The sequence below is a fragment of the Oncorhynchus masou genome, unplaced genomic scaffold, assembly GCF_036934945.1.
Source record: "Oncorhynchus masou masou isolate Uvic2021 unplaced genomic scaffold, UVic_Omas_1.1 unplaced_scaffold_4850, whole genome shotgun sequence".
Taxonomy (NCBI): Eukaryota; Metazoa; Chordata; class Actinopteri; order Salmoniformes; family Salmonidae; genus Oncorhynchus; species Oncorhynchus masou.
This window is the reverse complement of record NW_027011244.1, coordinates 257-15,472: the sequence shown is the minus strand read 5'-3', so window position 1 is coordinate 15,472 and position 15,216 is coordinate 257. Positions and strand designations below refer to the sequence as shown.

The window sequence follows — 15,216 nt, the reverse complement described above, 5'->3', positions numbered from 1 at the left end:
CTCTCTCTCTCTCTCTCACTCTCTCCCACCCCCCTCTCTCTCTCTCTCTCTCTCTCTCTCTCTCCCTCTCTCTCTCTCTCTCTCTCTCTCTCTCTCTCTCTCTCTCTCTCTCTCTCTCTCCCCCTCTCTCTCTCTCCCCTCTCTCTCTCTCTCTCTCCCTCTGCCTCTCGCTCTCTCTCTCTCTCTCTCTCTCTCTCTCTCTCTCTCTCTCTCTCTCTCTCTCTCTCTAGCTCCAGAGGAGTTTGTGTCTCTGGCTGAGATGGAGGATGCCTTGTTGAGGAACCTGTTTAGAGGGTATCAGAAATGGGTCCGACCCGTTCTGCACGCTAACGACACCATCACAGTACGCTCGACTCAAGATCTCACAGCTGGTGGACGTGGTGAGAACTTACACGCCTTACTGTCCCCTGTGAGATGAATACTCTGAACAGTCACATTCCATCACCTCATCCTCACAAATTTAACCGAGAGAGAGAGGGAAGGAAGGAGGGATGGAGGTGGGGGAGAGAGTTTCATGGGGAAGAGAGAGAGAGGGAGGGAGGGATGGAAGTGGGGGAGAGAGATTCATGGGGAAGAGAGAGGGAAAGAGAGAGAGAGGGAGGGATGGAGGTGGGGGAGAGAGAGGGAAGAATGAGGAGGGGGAGAGGGAGAAGGAGCTGGGGAAGAAGGGGTGGAGGGGGTGGAGAGAGGAGATGATGATAGCCAGGGGCAGAAGACATTGGAGGGAATGTTCCTGTCCTATTGTCTTACCATGGTCCTGATCTGTCCTACTGTGTTACCATGGTCCTGATCTGTCCTACTGGTTACCATGGTCCTAATCTTTCCTACTGTCTTACCATGGTCCTGATCTGTCCTACTGTGTTACCATGGTCCTGATCTGTCCTACTGTCTTACATGGTCCTGAACTGTCCTATTGTCTTACCATGGTCCTGATCTGTCCTATTGTCTTACCATGATCCTGATCTGTCCTACTGTGTTACCATGGTCCTGATCTGTCCTATTGTCTTACCATGGTCCTGATCTGTCCTACTGTGTTACCATGGTCCTGATCTGTCCTATTGTCTTTACCACAACTTGATCTGTCCTATTGTCTTACCATGGTCCTGATCTGTCCTATTGTCTTACCATGGTCCTGATCTGTCCTACTGTCTTACCATGATCCTGATCTGTCCTACTGTTACGGTACATTTCAGCATCATGGACATTTCTGCCATCCTCCTATACCCTCTCTTTACTCCCATTTCTCTGTCTGGTGGAGTTGGTTAACCTAACCCATCTGGACAAGAGGAATACCTATGTGAGAATGCTGTTCATCGACTACAGCTCGGCATTTAACACCATAGTACCCTCCAAGCTCATCAAGCTCGAGACCCTGGGTCTCGACCCCCGCCCTGTGCAACTGGGTACTGGACTTCCTGACGGGCCACCCCAGGTGGTGGGGGTAGAAACAACATCTCCACCCCTGCTGATCCTCAACACTGGGGCCCCACAAGGGTGCACGTTCTGAGCCCTCTCCTGTACTCCCTGTTCACCCACGACTGCGCGGCAACGCACGCCTCCAACTCAATCATCAAGTTTGCGGACGACACAACAGTGGTAGGCTTGATTACCAACAACGACGAGACGGCCTACAGGGAGGAGGTGAGGGCCCTCGGAGTGTGGTGTCAGGACAATAACCTCACACTCAACGTCAACAAAACTAAGAAGATGATTGTGGACTTCAGGAAACAGCAGAGGGAACACCCCTATCCACATCGATGGAACAGTAGTGGAGATGGTAGTAAGTTTTAAGTTCCTCGGCATACACATCACAGACAAACTAAATTGGTCCACTCACACAGACAGCATCGTGAAGAAGGCACAGCAGCGCCTCTTCAACCTCAGGAGGCTGAAGAAATTCGGCTTGTCACCAAAAACACTCACAAACTTCTACAGATGCACAATCGAGAGCATCCTGGCGGGCTGTATCACCGCCTGGTACGGCAACTGCTCCGCCCACAACCGTAAGGCTCTCAGAGGGTAGTGAGGTCTGCACAACGCATCACCAGGGGCAAACTACCTGCCCTCCAGGACACCTACACCACCCGATGTTACAGGAAGGCCATAAAGATCATCAAGGACAACACCCACCCGAGCCACTGCCTGTTCACCCCGCTATCATCCAGAAGGCAGGCAGTACAGGTGCATCAAAGCTGGGACCGAGAGACTGAAAACAGCTTCTATCTCAAGGCCATCAGACTGTTGAACAGCAACCACTAACATTGAGTGGCTGCTGCCAACACACTGACTCAACTCCAGCCACTTCAATAATGGGAATTGATGGGAAAGGATGTAAAATATATCACTAGCCACTTTAAACAATGCTACCTAATATAATGTTTACATACCCTACATTATTCATGTCATATGTATACGTATATACTGTACTCTGTCATCTACTGCATCCTTATGTAATACATGTATCACTAGCCACTTTAACTATGCCACTTTGTTTACATACTCATCTCATATGTATATACTGTACTCGATACCATCTACTGTATCTTGCCTATGCTGCTCTGCACCATCACTCATTCATATCTTTATGTACATATTCTTTATCCCCTTACACTGTGTATAAGATATTAGTTTTTGGAATTGTTAGTTAGATTACTTGTTGGTTATTACTGCATTGTCGGAACTGGAAGCACAAGCATTTCGCTACACTCGCATTAACATCTGCTAACCATGTGTATGTGACAAATAAAATTTGATTTGATTTGGTTACTGAAGGTTTTGAGAAGAGGGGATGACAGGAGGAGGACAGGAAGAGAGGTCAGGGAAGGAGGAGGACAGGAAGAGAGGTAAGGGGAAGGAGGAGGGACAGGAAGAGAGGTTTGGGGGAAGGAGGAGGACAGGAAGAGAGGTCAGGGGAAGGAGGAGGACAGGAAGAGAGGTAAGGGGAAGGAGGAGGACAGGAAGAGAGGTCAGGGGGAGGGAGGAGGACAAGAAGAGAGGTAAGGGGAAGGAGGAGGACAGGAAGAGAGGTCAAGGGAAGGAGGAGGACAGGAAGAGAGGTCAAGGGGAAGGAGGGAGGACAGGAAGAGAGGTAAGGGGAAGGAGGAGGACAGGAAGAGAGGTAAGGGGAAGGAGGAGGACAGGAAGAGAGGTCAGGGGGAGGAGGAGGACAGGAAGAGAGGTAAGGGGAAGGAGGAGGACAGGAAGAGAGGTCAGGGGAGGAGGAGGACAGGAAGATAGGTCAGGGAAGGAGGAGGACAGGAAGAGAGGTCAGGGGGAAGGAGGAGGACAGGAAGAGAGGGTAAGGGGAAGGAGGAGGACAGGAAGAGAGGTAAGGGGAAGGAGGAGGACAGGAAGAGAGATCAAGGGAAGGAGGAGGACAGGAAGAGAGGTCAAGGGAAGGAGGAGGACAGGAAGAGAGGTAAGGGGAAGGAGGAGGACAGGAAGAGAGGTCAGGGAAGGAGGAGGACAGGAAGAGAGGTAAAGGGAAGGAGGAGGACAGGAAGAGAGGTAAAGGGAAGGAGGAGGACAGGAAGAGAGGTAAGGAGGAGGACAGGAAGAGAGGTAAAGGGGAAGGAGGAGGACAGAAAGAGAGGTAAAGGGACGAAGGAGGACAGGAAGAGAGGTAAAGGGATGGAGGAGGACAGGAAGAGAGGTAAAGGGACGGAGGAGGACAGGAAGAGAGGTAAAGGGATGGAGGAGGACAGGAAGAGAGGTAAAGGGAAGGAGGAGGACAGGAAGAGAGGTGAGGGAGGAGGAGGACAGGAAGAGAGGTAAGGAGGAGGACAGGAAGAGAGGTAAAGGGAAGGAGGAGGACAGGAAGAGGTAAAGGGAAAGAGGAGGACAGGGAAGAGAGGTACAGGGAGGGAGGAGGACAGGAGGAGAGGTAAGGAGGAGGACAGGAAGAGAGGTAAAGGGAAGGAGGAGGACAGGAAGAGAGGTAAAAAGAAGGAGGAGGACAGGAAGAGAGGTAAAGGGAAGGAGGAGGACAGGAAGAGAGGTACAGGGAGGGAGGAGGACAGGAAGAGAGGTAAGGAGGAGGACAGGAAGAGAGGTAAAGGGATGGAGGAGGACAGGAAGAGAGGTAAAGGGATGGAGGAGGACAGGAAGAGAGGTAAAGGGATGGAGGAGGACAGGAAGAGAGGTAAGGGGACGGAGGAGGACAGGAAGAGAGGTAAAGGGATGGAGGAGGACAGGAAGAGAGGTAAAGGGAAAGAGGAGGACAGGAAGAGAGGTACAGGGAGGGAGGAGGACAGGAAGAGAGGTAAGGAGGAGGACAGGAAGAGAGGTAAAGGGAAGGAGGAGGACAGGAAGAGAGTAAAAAGAAGGAGGAGGGGAAATGAGAGAAAGGTGGTTAATTTGACGGGTGCAAGGGAAGATACAGGGAGGAGAGGAGGAGAGAGAGGAGAAGAGTGGAGCGAGGGTCATCCTAAAAGGATGCTCTCTTGCTCTCTTCTCTCCCCGCTTTCCTCACTTCTCTCTCCCCTCTTTCCTCTCTCTCTCTAATGGGACCATTGGGCCGAGAGGAGCTAGATAGCATCGATTATTTACACTGACCTCCACAGACACACACACGCACAGACAGACACAAACACACACACACACACACACACAAGCACACACAAGCACGCGCGACCACTCTCTCTCTAAATTGTTCTCTGTCCCTGTCTCTAACTCTAACATCACAAACACACAACTGTGTGAACCACATTTGTTCCTAGTCCTTGTGAGGCAGTCACACACTCCTCTCTCACCCTCTTGCTCTCTTTCTCTCTCTCTCTCTCTGTCTCTAATGGGACCATTGGGCAGAGAGGAGCTAGCATCGATTATTTACACTGACCTCCACAGACACACACACAAAACGAGCACGCACGCACACACACACACACACACACACACACACACACACACACACACACACACACACACACACATGCACGCGCAACCACTCTCTCTCTCTAAATTGTTCTCTGTCCCTGTCTCTAACTCTAACATCACAAACACACAACTGTGTGAACCACATTTGTTCCTAGTCCTTGTGAGGCAGTCACACACTCCTCTCTCACATTCCTGTAATGACTACATACTGCCACCTTGTGGTCATTTAACCAAAATGCACCAATCTGCCTAAAACCCACCTTTGACCATTGATTCAGTCAGGTAGACATACATTCTGTCCCACTGTCTTTCTGGGTCACAGAGAGACCATGACATCTGTGCCATGGATTTTCACTCCAGTCTAATTTGACCGGCATCCTTCCAAACTTCTTCAACTTCTAATCATGTATTCTGTCTTTCATCTAAAACTTTGCTTTTAGTCATGCAGACATTGTTCATAATGCATATTCCTTCTCTTCTTTCTTGTTCTGACAGGATGAGAAGAATCAGCTGATGACTACTAATGTCTGGCTATGGCAGGTAAGGACTAATCAGCGGATGACTACTAATGTCTGGCTATGCCAGGTAAGGACCAATCAGCTGATGACTACTAATGTCTGGCTATGACAGGTGAGGACCAATCAGCAGATGACTACTAATGTCTGGCTATGGCAGATAAGGACCAATCAGCAGATGACTACTAATGTCTGGCTATGACAGGTAAGGACCAATCAGCTGATGACTACTAATGTCTGGCTGTGCCAGGTAAGGACCAATCAGCTGATGACTACTAATGTCTGGCTATGCCAGGTAAGGACCAATCAGCTGATGACTACTAATGTCTAGCTATGGCAGGTAAGGACCAATCAGCTGATGACTACTAATGTCTGGCTATGCCAGGTAAGGACCAATCAGCTGATGACTACTAATGTCTGGCTATGCCAGGTAAGGACCAATCAGCTGATGACTACTAATGTCTGGCTATGGCAGGTAAGGACCAATCAGCTGATGACTACTAATGTCTGGCTATGGCAGGTAAGGACTAATCAGCTGATGACTACTAATGTCTGGCAATGCCAGGTAAGGACCAATCAGCTGATGACTACTAATGTCTGGCTATGACAGGTGAGGACCAATCAGCAGATGACTACTAATGTCTGGCTATGGCAGGTAAGGACCAATCAGCTGATGACTACTAATGTCTGGCTATGCCAGGTAAGGACCAATCAGCTTCTTAGAGCATCACTTGTTTCTAGAAAACTTCAATATGGTGTTGTATTTATGTAGCAGTGTTATACCTTAGCAGTTCATGCCTGTATTGGTATTATTGTAATGGTATGTTATAATGTCATGTCATATTGTCATGTTATAATGTCATCTTATAATGTTATGTTGTAATGTCATGTTGTAATGTTATGTTGTAATGTTATGTTATAATGTCATGTTGTAATGTTATGTTGTAATGTTATGTTGTAAAAGTATGTTATATTGTCATGTTATAAAAGTATGCTATAATGTTATGTTATAATGTTATGTTATATTGTTATGTTATAATGTTATGTTATAATGTTATATTGTCATGTTATATTATCATGTTATATTGTTATGTTATAATGTTATGTTATATTGTTATGTTATAATGTTATGTTATATTGCCATGTTATATTGTTATGTTATGTTATAATGTTATGTTATAATGTTATTTTGTAATGTTATGTTGTAATGTTATGTTGTAAAAGTATGTTATATTGTTATGTTATAAAAGAATGCTATATTGTTACGTTATATTGTCATGTTATAATGTTATGTTATAATGTTATGTTATAATGTCATGTTATAAAAGTATGTTATAATGTTATGGTATATTGTTACGTTATATTGTCATGTTATAATGTTATGTTATAATGTTATGGTATATTGTTATGTTATAATGTTATGTTATATTGCCATGTTATATTGTTATGTTATGTTATAATGTTATGTTATAATGTTATTTTGTAATGTTATGTTATATTGTTATGTTATAATGTTATGTTATATTGCCATGTTATATTGTTATGTTATGTTATAATATTATATTATAATGTTATTTTGTAATGTTATGTTTGTAATGTTATGTTGTAAAAGTATGTTATATTGTTATGTTATAAAAGAATGCTATATTGTTACGTTATATTGTCATGTTATAATGTTATGTTATAATATTATGTTATAATGTCATGTTATAAAAGTATGTTATAATGTTATGGTATATTGTTATTGTTATATTGTCATGTTATAATGTTATGTTATAATGTTAACTAGTATATTGTTATATTATAATGTTATGGTATATTGTTATGTTATAATTTAATTGTATATTGTTATGTTATAATGCTATGGTATATTGTTCTGTTATAATGTAATGGTATATTGTTATGTTATAATTTAATTGTATATTGTTATGTTATAATGTTATTTTATATTTTTATAATGTTATTTTATATTGTTATTTTATAATGTAATGGTATATTGTTATGTTGTAATGTAATGGTATATTGTTATGTTATAATGTAATGCTATACAGCAGGGTAGCCTAGTGGTTAGTGCGTTGACTCGTAACCAAAGGTTGCAAGTTCACAAATCCCCGAGCTGACAAGGTACAAATCTGGCGTTCTGCCCCTGAACACTGTTCCTAGGCCGTCATTGAAAATAAGAATTTGTTCTTAACTGACTCACCTAGTTAAATAAAGGTAAAAAAATGTTATTATGTTATATTGTTATGTTATAATGTCATGTTATTTTATAATGTTACGTTGTAATGTAATGGTATATTGTTCTGTTATAATGTCATGGTATATTGTTCTGTTATAATGTCATGTTATGTTATATTGTTCTGTTATAATGTCATGTTATTTTATAATGTTACGTTGTAATGTAATGGTATATTGTTCTGTTATAATGTCATGGTATATTGTTATGTTATGTTATAATGTAATGTTACTTTATAATGCTACATTGTAATGTAATGTTCTATGTTCTGGTATAATGTAATGTTCTATGTTCTGGTATAATGTAATGTTCTATGTTCTGTAGGAGTGGGTGGATGTGAAGCTCCAGTGGAACCCTGATGAGTATGGAGGAATCACCTCTATCAGAGTTCCATCTGAAACAATATGGCTGCCAGACATCGTTCTCTATGAGAAGTGAGTCCGCACTACTTCCTGCTTCATATGGGCTCAGCTCTGTGTTTTCAGACTTTCTTTGATACTTTATTGTCCCTGAAAAATCAATGAATGCTTTCTTAGAACCTGCTTTACAGTTTAGATACTTGTAAGACAACTCTTCACTCTAATAAAAGTGTATTACATAGTACTTCTACTGACTTTTCTTCCTCCTCACTTCATTAATCTTAGCCGGATTAGCATGGAGGTCTATTATAATCATTAATGTTAGCAGGGTTAGCATGGAGGTCTATTATAATCATTAATGTTAGCTGGATTAGCATGGAGGTCTATTATAATCATTCATGTTAGCAGTGTTAGCATGGAGGTCTATTATAATCATGTATGTTAGCAGTGTTAGCATGGAGGTCTATTATAATAATTTATGTTAGCAGTGTTAGCATGGAGGTCTATTATAATCATTTATGTTAGCAGGGTTAGCATGAAGGTCTATTGTAATCATTCATGTTAGCAGGGTTAGCATGGAGGTATATTATAATAATTAATGTTAGCAGGGTTAGCATGGAGGTCTATTATAATAATTTATGTTAGCAGTGTTAGCATGGAGGTCTATTATAATCATTTATGTTAGCAGGGTTAGCATGGAGGTCTATTGTAATCATTCATGTTAGCAGGGTTAGCATGGAGGTCTATTATAATCATTAATGTTAGCAGGGTTAGCATGGAGGTCTATTATAATAATTTATGTTAGCAGTGTTAGCATGGAGGTCTATTATAATCATTTATGTTAGCAGGGTTAGCATGGAGGTCTATTGTAATGATTCATGTTAGCAGGGTTAGCATGGAGGTCTATTATAATCATTAATGTTAGCAGGGTTAGCATGGAGGTCTATTATAATCATTAATGTTAGCAGGGTTAGCATGGAGGTCTATTATAATCATTCATGTTAGCAGGGTTAGCATGGAGGTCTATTATAATCATTCATGTTAGCAGGGTTAGCATGGAGGTCTATTATAAGCATTCATGTTAGCAGGGTTAGCATGGAGGTCTATTATAATCATTCATGTTAGCAGGGTTAGCATGGAGGTCTATTATAATCATTCATGTTAGCAGGGTTAGCATGGAGGTCTATTATAATCATTCATGTTAGCAGGGTTAGCATGGAGGTCTATTATAATCATTCATGTTAGCAGGGTTAGCATGGAGGTCTATTATAATCATTCATGTTAGCAGGGTTAGCATGGAGGTCTATTATAATCATTCATGTTAGCAGGGTTAGCATGGAGGTCTATTATAATCATTCATGTTAGCAGGGTTAGCATGGAGGTCTATTATAATCATTCATGTTAGCAGGGTTAGCATGGAGGTCTATTATAATCATTCATGTTAGCAGGGTTAGCATGGAGGTCTATTATAATCATTCATGTTAGCAGGGTTAGCATGGAGGTCTATTATAATCATTCATGTTAGCAGGGTTAGCATGGAGGTCTATTATAATCATTCATGTTAGCAGGGTTAGCATGGAGGTCTATTATAATCATTCATGTTAGCAGGGTTAGCATGGAGGTCTATTATAATCATTCATGTTAGCAGGGTTAGCATGGAGGTCTATTATAATCATTCATGTTAGCAGGGTTAGCATGGAGGTCTATTATAATCTAGTATCGTTTTAGGACAACCAGCGCGACCACGCAGCATCCTGAAAAGTTCTGCTGGTTCTTTTCAACAGCCTCATCGTCTCTTGTTGTGTGTTTAAAATGTGTCTATCACAACTCTCCAACTAACTTCCCCTCCTTCCCTCCCTTCCTTCCTCCCTCCCTTCCCTCCCATCCCTATCCTCACCCCTCCCTCCCTATCCCCCTTACTCACTCACTCACTCACTCACTCACTCACTCCTCCCCCCCCCAGTGCTGACGGGCGTTTCGAGGGCTCTCTGATGACCAAAGCCATCGTGAGGTCAGATGGGACAATCAGGTGGACCCCTCCGGCCAGCTACAAGTCTTCATGCACCATGGACGTCACCTTCTTTCCCTTCGACAGGTGGGACTGACCGCTGGACACACACACACACAGAACGCTCACACGCACACAACATACACACATGAACACACACAGGCTCACGCACACATAAACACTAACATGGAAGCACATACACACAGACACACACACACACACACTAATCAACCAAACAATCCATCAGTCCTACCTGTCGGACGGGAAGAAGGTGACATCCATGATTATCTCTGTTTTACTATATCACTTTATCCATGATTATCTACCTGTTTTACCATATCACTTTATCCATGATTATCTCTGTTTTACTATATCACTTTATCCATGATTATCTCTGTTTTACCATATCACTTTATCCATGATTATCTCTGTTTTACTATATCACTTTATCCATGATTATCTCTGTTTTACTATATCACTTTATCCATGATTATCTCTGTTTTACCATATCACTTTATCCATGATTATCTCTGTTTTACCATATCACTTTATCCATGGTTATCTCTGTTTTACTATATCACTTTATTCATGATTATCTCTGTTTTACTATATCACTTTATCCATGATTATCTCTGTTTTACATATCACTTTATCCATGATTATCTCTGTTTTACTATATCACTTTATCCATGATTATCTCTGTTTTACCATATCACTTTATCCATGATTATCTCTGTTTTACTATATCACTTTATCCATGATTATCTCTGTTTTACTATATCACTTTATCCATGATTATCTCTGTTTTACTATATCACTTTATCCATGATTATCTCTGTTTTACCATATCACTTTATCACTATCATTTATAAGATTTGTTGTGTCACTTCTTCTCCTTTATCACTCACTCTCCCCTTCCCTTTGGTTGGCTGGTTGATTGGTTGATTGATTGGTTGATGATTGGTTGATTGGTCAATTGGTAGATTTGTCAATTGGTTGATTTGTTGATTGGTTGGCTGATTGGTTGATTGAGATGTGACTGGTATATTTTTTTGTTTTTTTTTTTTTGTTAAAAAACAAGATATATAATCTCTTTGTTACTTTACAATATAAATACTTTAATATAAAGTCAATTTAAAAAGACAGACAGAACTGCAGTCACCACAGACAGAAATGTTTTCCTCCCTTAACACAGACAGAACTGCAGTCACCACAGACAGAATGTTTTCCTCCCCACCACAGACAGAACTGCAGTCACCACAGACAGAATGTTTTCCCCTCCCCAACACAGACAGAACTGCAGTCACCACAGACAGAATGTTTTCCTCCCTCACCACAGACAGAATGTTTTCCCCTCCCAATACAGACAGAATGTTTTCCTCCCAATACAGACAGAATGTTTTCCTCCCCACCACAGACAGAATGGTTTCCCTCCCAATACAGACAGAATGTTTTCCCCCCCAGTACAGACAGAATGTTTTCCCTCCCACCACAGACAGAATGTTTTCCCCTCCCCACCACAGACAGAATGTTTTCCTCCCTACAGACAGAATGTTTTCCTCCCCACCACAGACAGAATGTTTTCCTCCCCAACACAGACAGAACTGCAGTCACTCCCCCCAACACAGACAGAATGGTTTCCCCTCCCAACACAGACAGAACTGCAGTCAACACAGACAGAATGTTTTCCTCCCAACACAGACAGAATGTTTTCCTCCCCAACACAGACAGAACTGCAGTCAACACAGACAGAATGTTTTCCTCCCAACACAGACAGAATGTTTTCCCCTCCCCACCACAGACAGAATGTTTTCCTCCCCAACACAGACAGAATGGTTTCCCCTCCCCACCACAGACAGAATGTTTTCCCTCCCCAACACAGACAGAATGTTTTCCCCTCCCCACCACAGACAGAATGTTTTCCTCCCCAACACAGACAGAATGTTTCCCCCCCTTCTTCTCCCACCACAGACAGAATGTTTTCCCTCCCCACCACAGACAGAATGTTTTCCCCTCCCCAACACAGACAGAATGGTTTCCCCTCCCCACCACAGACAGAATGTTTTCCCCTCCCCAACACAGACAGAATGTTTTCCCCTCCCCAACACAGACAGAATGTTTTCCCCTCCCCAACACAGACAGAATGGTTTCCCTCCCCAACACAGACAGAACTGCAGTCACCACAAGACAGAATGGTTTCCCCTCCCCTAACACAGACAGAATGGTTTCCCCTCCCCAACACAGACAGAATGGTTTTCCCCTCCCCAATACAGACAGAATGTTTTCCTCCCCAACACAGACAGAATGTTTTCCCCTCCCCACCACAGACAGAATGTTTTCCCTCCCCAACACAGACAGAATGTTTTCCCTCCCCAACACAGACAGAATGTTTTCCCCTCCCCACCACAGACAGAATGTTTTCCCTCCCCAACACAGACAGAATGTTTTCCCTCCCCAACACAGACAGAATGTTTTCCCTCCCCAACACAGACAGAATGTTTTCCCTCCCCACCACAGACAGAATGTTTTCCTCCCCACCACAGACAGAATGTTTTCCCTCCCCAACACAGACAGAATGTTTTCCCTCCCCAACACAGACAGAATGTTTTCCCTCCCCACCACAGACAGAATGTTTTCCCTCCCCAACACAGACAGAATGGTTTCCCTCCCCACCACAGACAGAATGTTTTCCCCTCCCCAACACAGACAGAATGGTTTCCCCTCCCCACCACAGACAGAATGTTTTCCCTCCCAACACAGACAGAATGGTTTCCCTCCCCACCACAGACAGAACTGCAGTCACCACAGACAGAATGGTTTCCCCTCCCCACCACAGACAGAATGTTTTCCCCTCCCCAACACAGACAGAATGTTTTCCCCTCCCCAACACAGACAGAATGTTTTCCCTCCCCACCACAGACAGAATGTTTTCCCTCCCCACCACAGACAGAATGTTTTCCTCCCCACCACAGACAGAATGTTTTCCCCTCCCAACACAGACAGAATGTTTTCCCTCCCCACCACAGACAGAATGTTTTCCCTCCCCACCACAGACAGAATGTTTTCCCCTCCCCAACACAGACAGAATGTTTTCCCTCCCACCACAGACAGAATGTTTTCCCTCCCCACCACAGACAGAATGTTTTCCCTCCCCACCACAGACAGAATGTTTTCCTCCCCAACACAGACAGAATGTTTTCCCTCCCCAACACAGACAGAATGTTTTCCCCTCCCCACCACAGACAGAATGTTTTCCCTCCCCAACACAGACAGAATGTTTTCCCCTCCCCACCACAGACAGAATGTTTTCCCTCCCCAACAGACAGAATGCCTCCCCACAGACAGAATGTTTTCCCTCCCCACCACAGACAGAATGTTTTCCCCTCCCCAATACAGACAGAATGTTTTCCCCTCCCACCACAGACAGAATGTTTTCCCTCCCAACACAGACAGAACTGCAGTCACCACAGACAGAATGTTTTCCCCTCCCCACCACAGACAGAATGTTTTCCCTCCCCACCACAGACAGAATGTTTTCCTCCCCAACACAGACAGAATGTTTTCCCTCCCCACCACAGACAGAATGTTTTCCCCTCCCCACCACAGACAGAATGTTTTCCCTCCCCAACACAGACAGAATGTTTTCCCTCCCCACCACAGACAGAATGTTTTCCCCTCCCCACCACAGACAGAATGTTTTCCCTCCCCACCACAGACAGAATGTTTTCCTCCCCAACACAGACAGAATGTTTTCCCTCCCCACCACAGACAGAATGTTTTCCCTCCCCAACACAGACAGAATGTTTTCCCTCCCCACCACAGACAGAATGTTTTCCCCTCCCCACCACAGACAGAATGTTTTCCCCTCCCCACCACAGACAGAATGGTTTCCCCTCCCCCAACACAGACAGAATGTTTTCCCTCCCCACCACAGACAGAATGTTTTCCCTCCCCACCACAGACAGAATGTTTTCCCTCCCCAACACAGACAGAATGTTTTCCCTCCCCACCACAGACAGAATGTTTTCCCTCCCCAACACAGACAGAATGTTTTCCCCTCCCCACCACAGACAGAATGTTTTCCTCCCCACCACAGACAGAATGTTTTCCCTCCCCACCACAGACAGAATGTTTTCCCTCCCCACCACAGACAGAATGTTTTCCCTCCCCACCACAGACAGAATGTTTTCCCCTCCCCACCACAGACAGAATGTTTTCCCTCCCCACCACAGACAGAACTGCAGTCACCACAGACAGAATGTTTTCCCCTCCCCAACACAGACAGAATGTTTTCCCTCCCCACCACAGACAGAATGTTTTCCCTCCCCAACACAGACAGAATGTTTTCCCTCCCCACCACAGACAGAATGTTTCTCCTCCCCACCACAGACAGAACTGTTTTCCGCTCCCCAACACAGACAGAATGTTTTCCCTCCCCAACACAGACAGAATGTTTTCCCCTCCCCACCACAGACAGAATGTTTTCCCTCCCCAACACAGACAGAATGTTTTCCTCCCCACCACAGACAGAATGTTTTCCCCTCCCCAACACAGACAGAATGTTTTCCCTCCCCACCACAGACAGAATGTTTTCCCCTCCCCACCACAGACAGAATGTTTTCCCTCCCCACCACAGACAGAATGTTTTCCCTCCCCACCACAGACAGAATGTTTTCCCTCCCCAACACAGACAGAATGTTTTCCCTCCCCACCACAGACAGAATGTTTTCCCCTCCCCACCACAGACAGAATGTTTTCCCTCCCCAACACAGACAGAATGTTTTCCTCCCCACCACAGACAGAACTGTTTCCCTCCCCACCACAGACAGAATGTTTTCCTCCCTACCACAGACAGAATGCCTCCCCACAGACAGAATGTTTTCCCTCCCCACCACAGACAGAATGTTTTCCCCTCCCCACCACAGACAGAATGTTTTCCCTCCCCAACACAGACAGAATGTTTTCCCCTCCCCAACACAGACAGAATGTTTTCCCTCCCCACCACAGACAGAATGTTTTCCCTCCCCACCACAGACAGAATGTTTTCCCCTCCCCAACACAGACAGAATGTTTTCCCCTCCCCACCACAGACAGAATGTTTTCCCTCCCCAACACAGACAGAATGTTTTCCCCTCCCCACCACAGACAGAATGTTTTCCCTCCCCAACACAGACAGAATGTTTTCCCCTCCCCACCACAGACAGAATGTTTTCCCCTCCCCAC

At 44.2% G+C, this 15,216-nt stretch overlaps 1 pseudogene; it reads left to right on the top strand.

The window, feature by feature from the left end:
- Positions 1–230: 230 nt before the first annotated feature.
- LOC135535348 (neuronal acetylcholine receptor subunit non-alpha-3-like) lies at positions 231–10,080 on the top strand (annotated as a pseudogene).
- Positions 10,081–15,216: the final 5,136 nt, after the last annotated feature.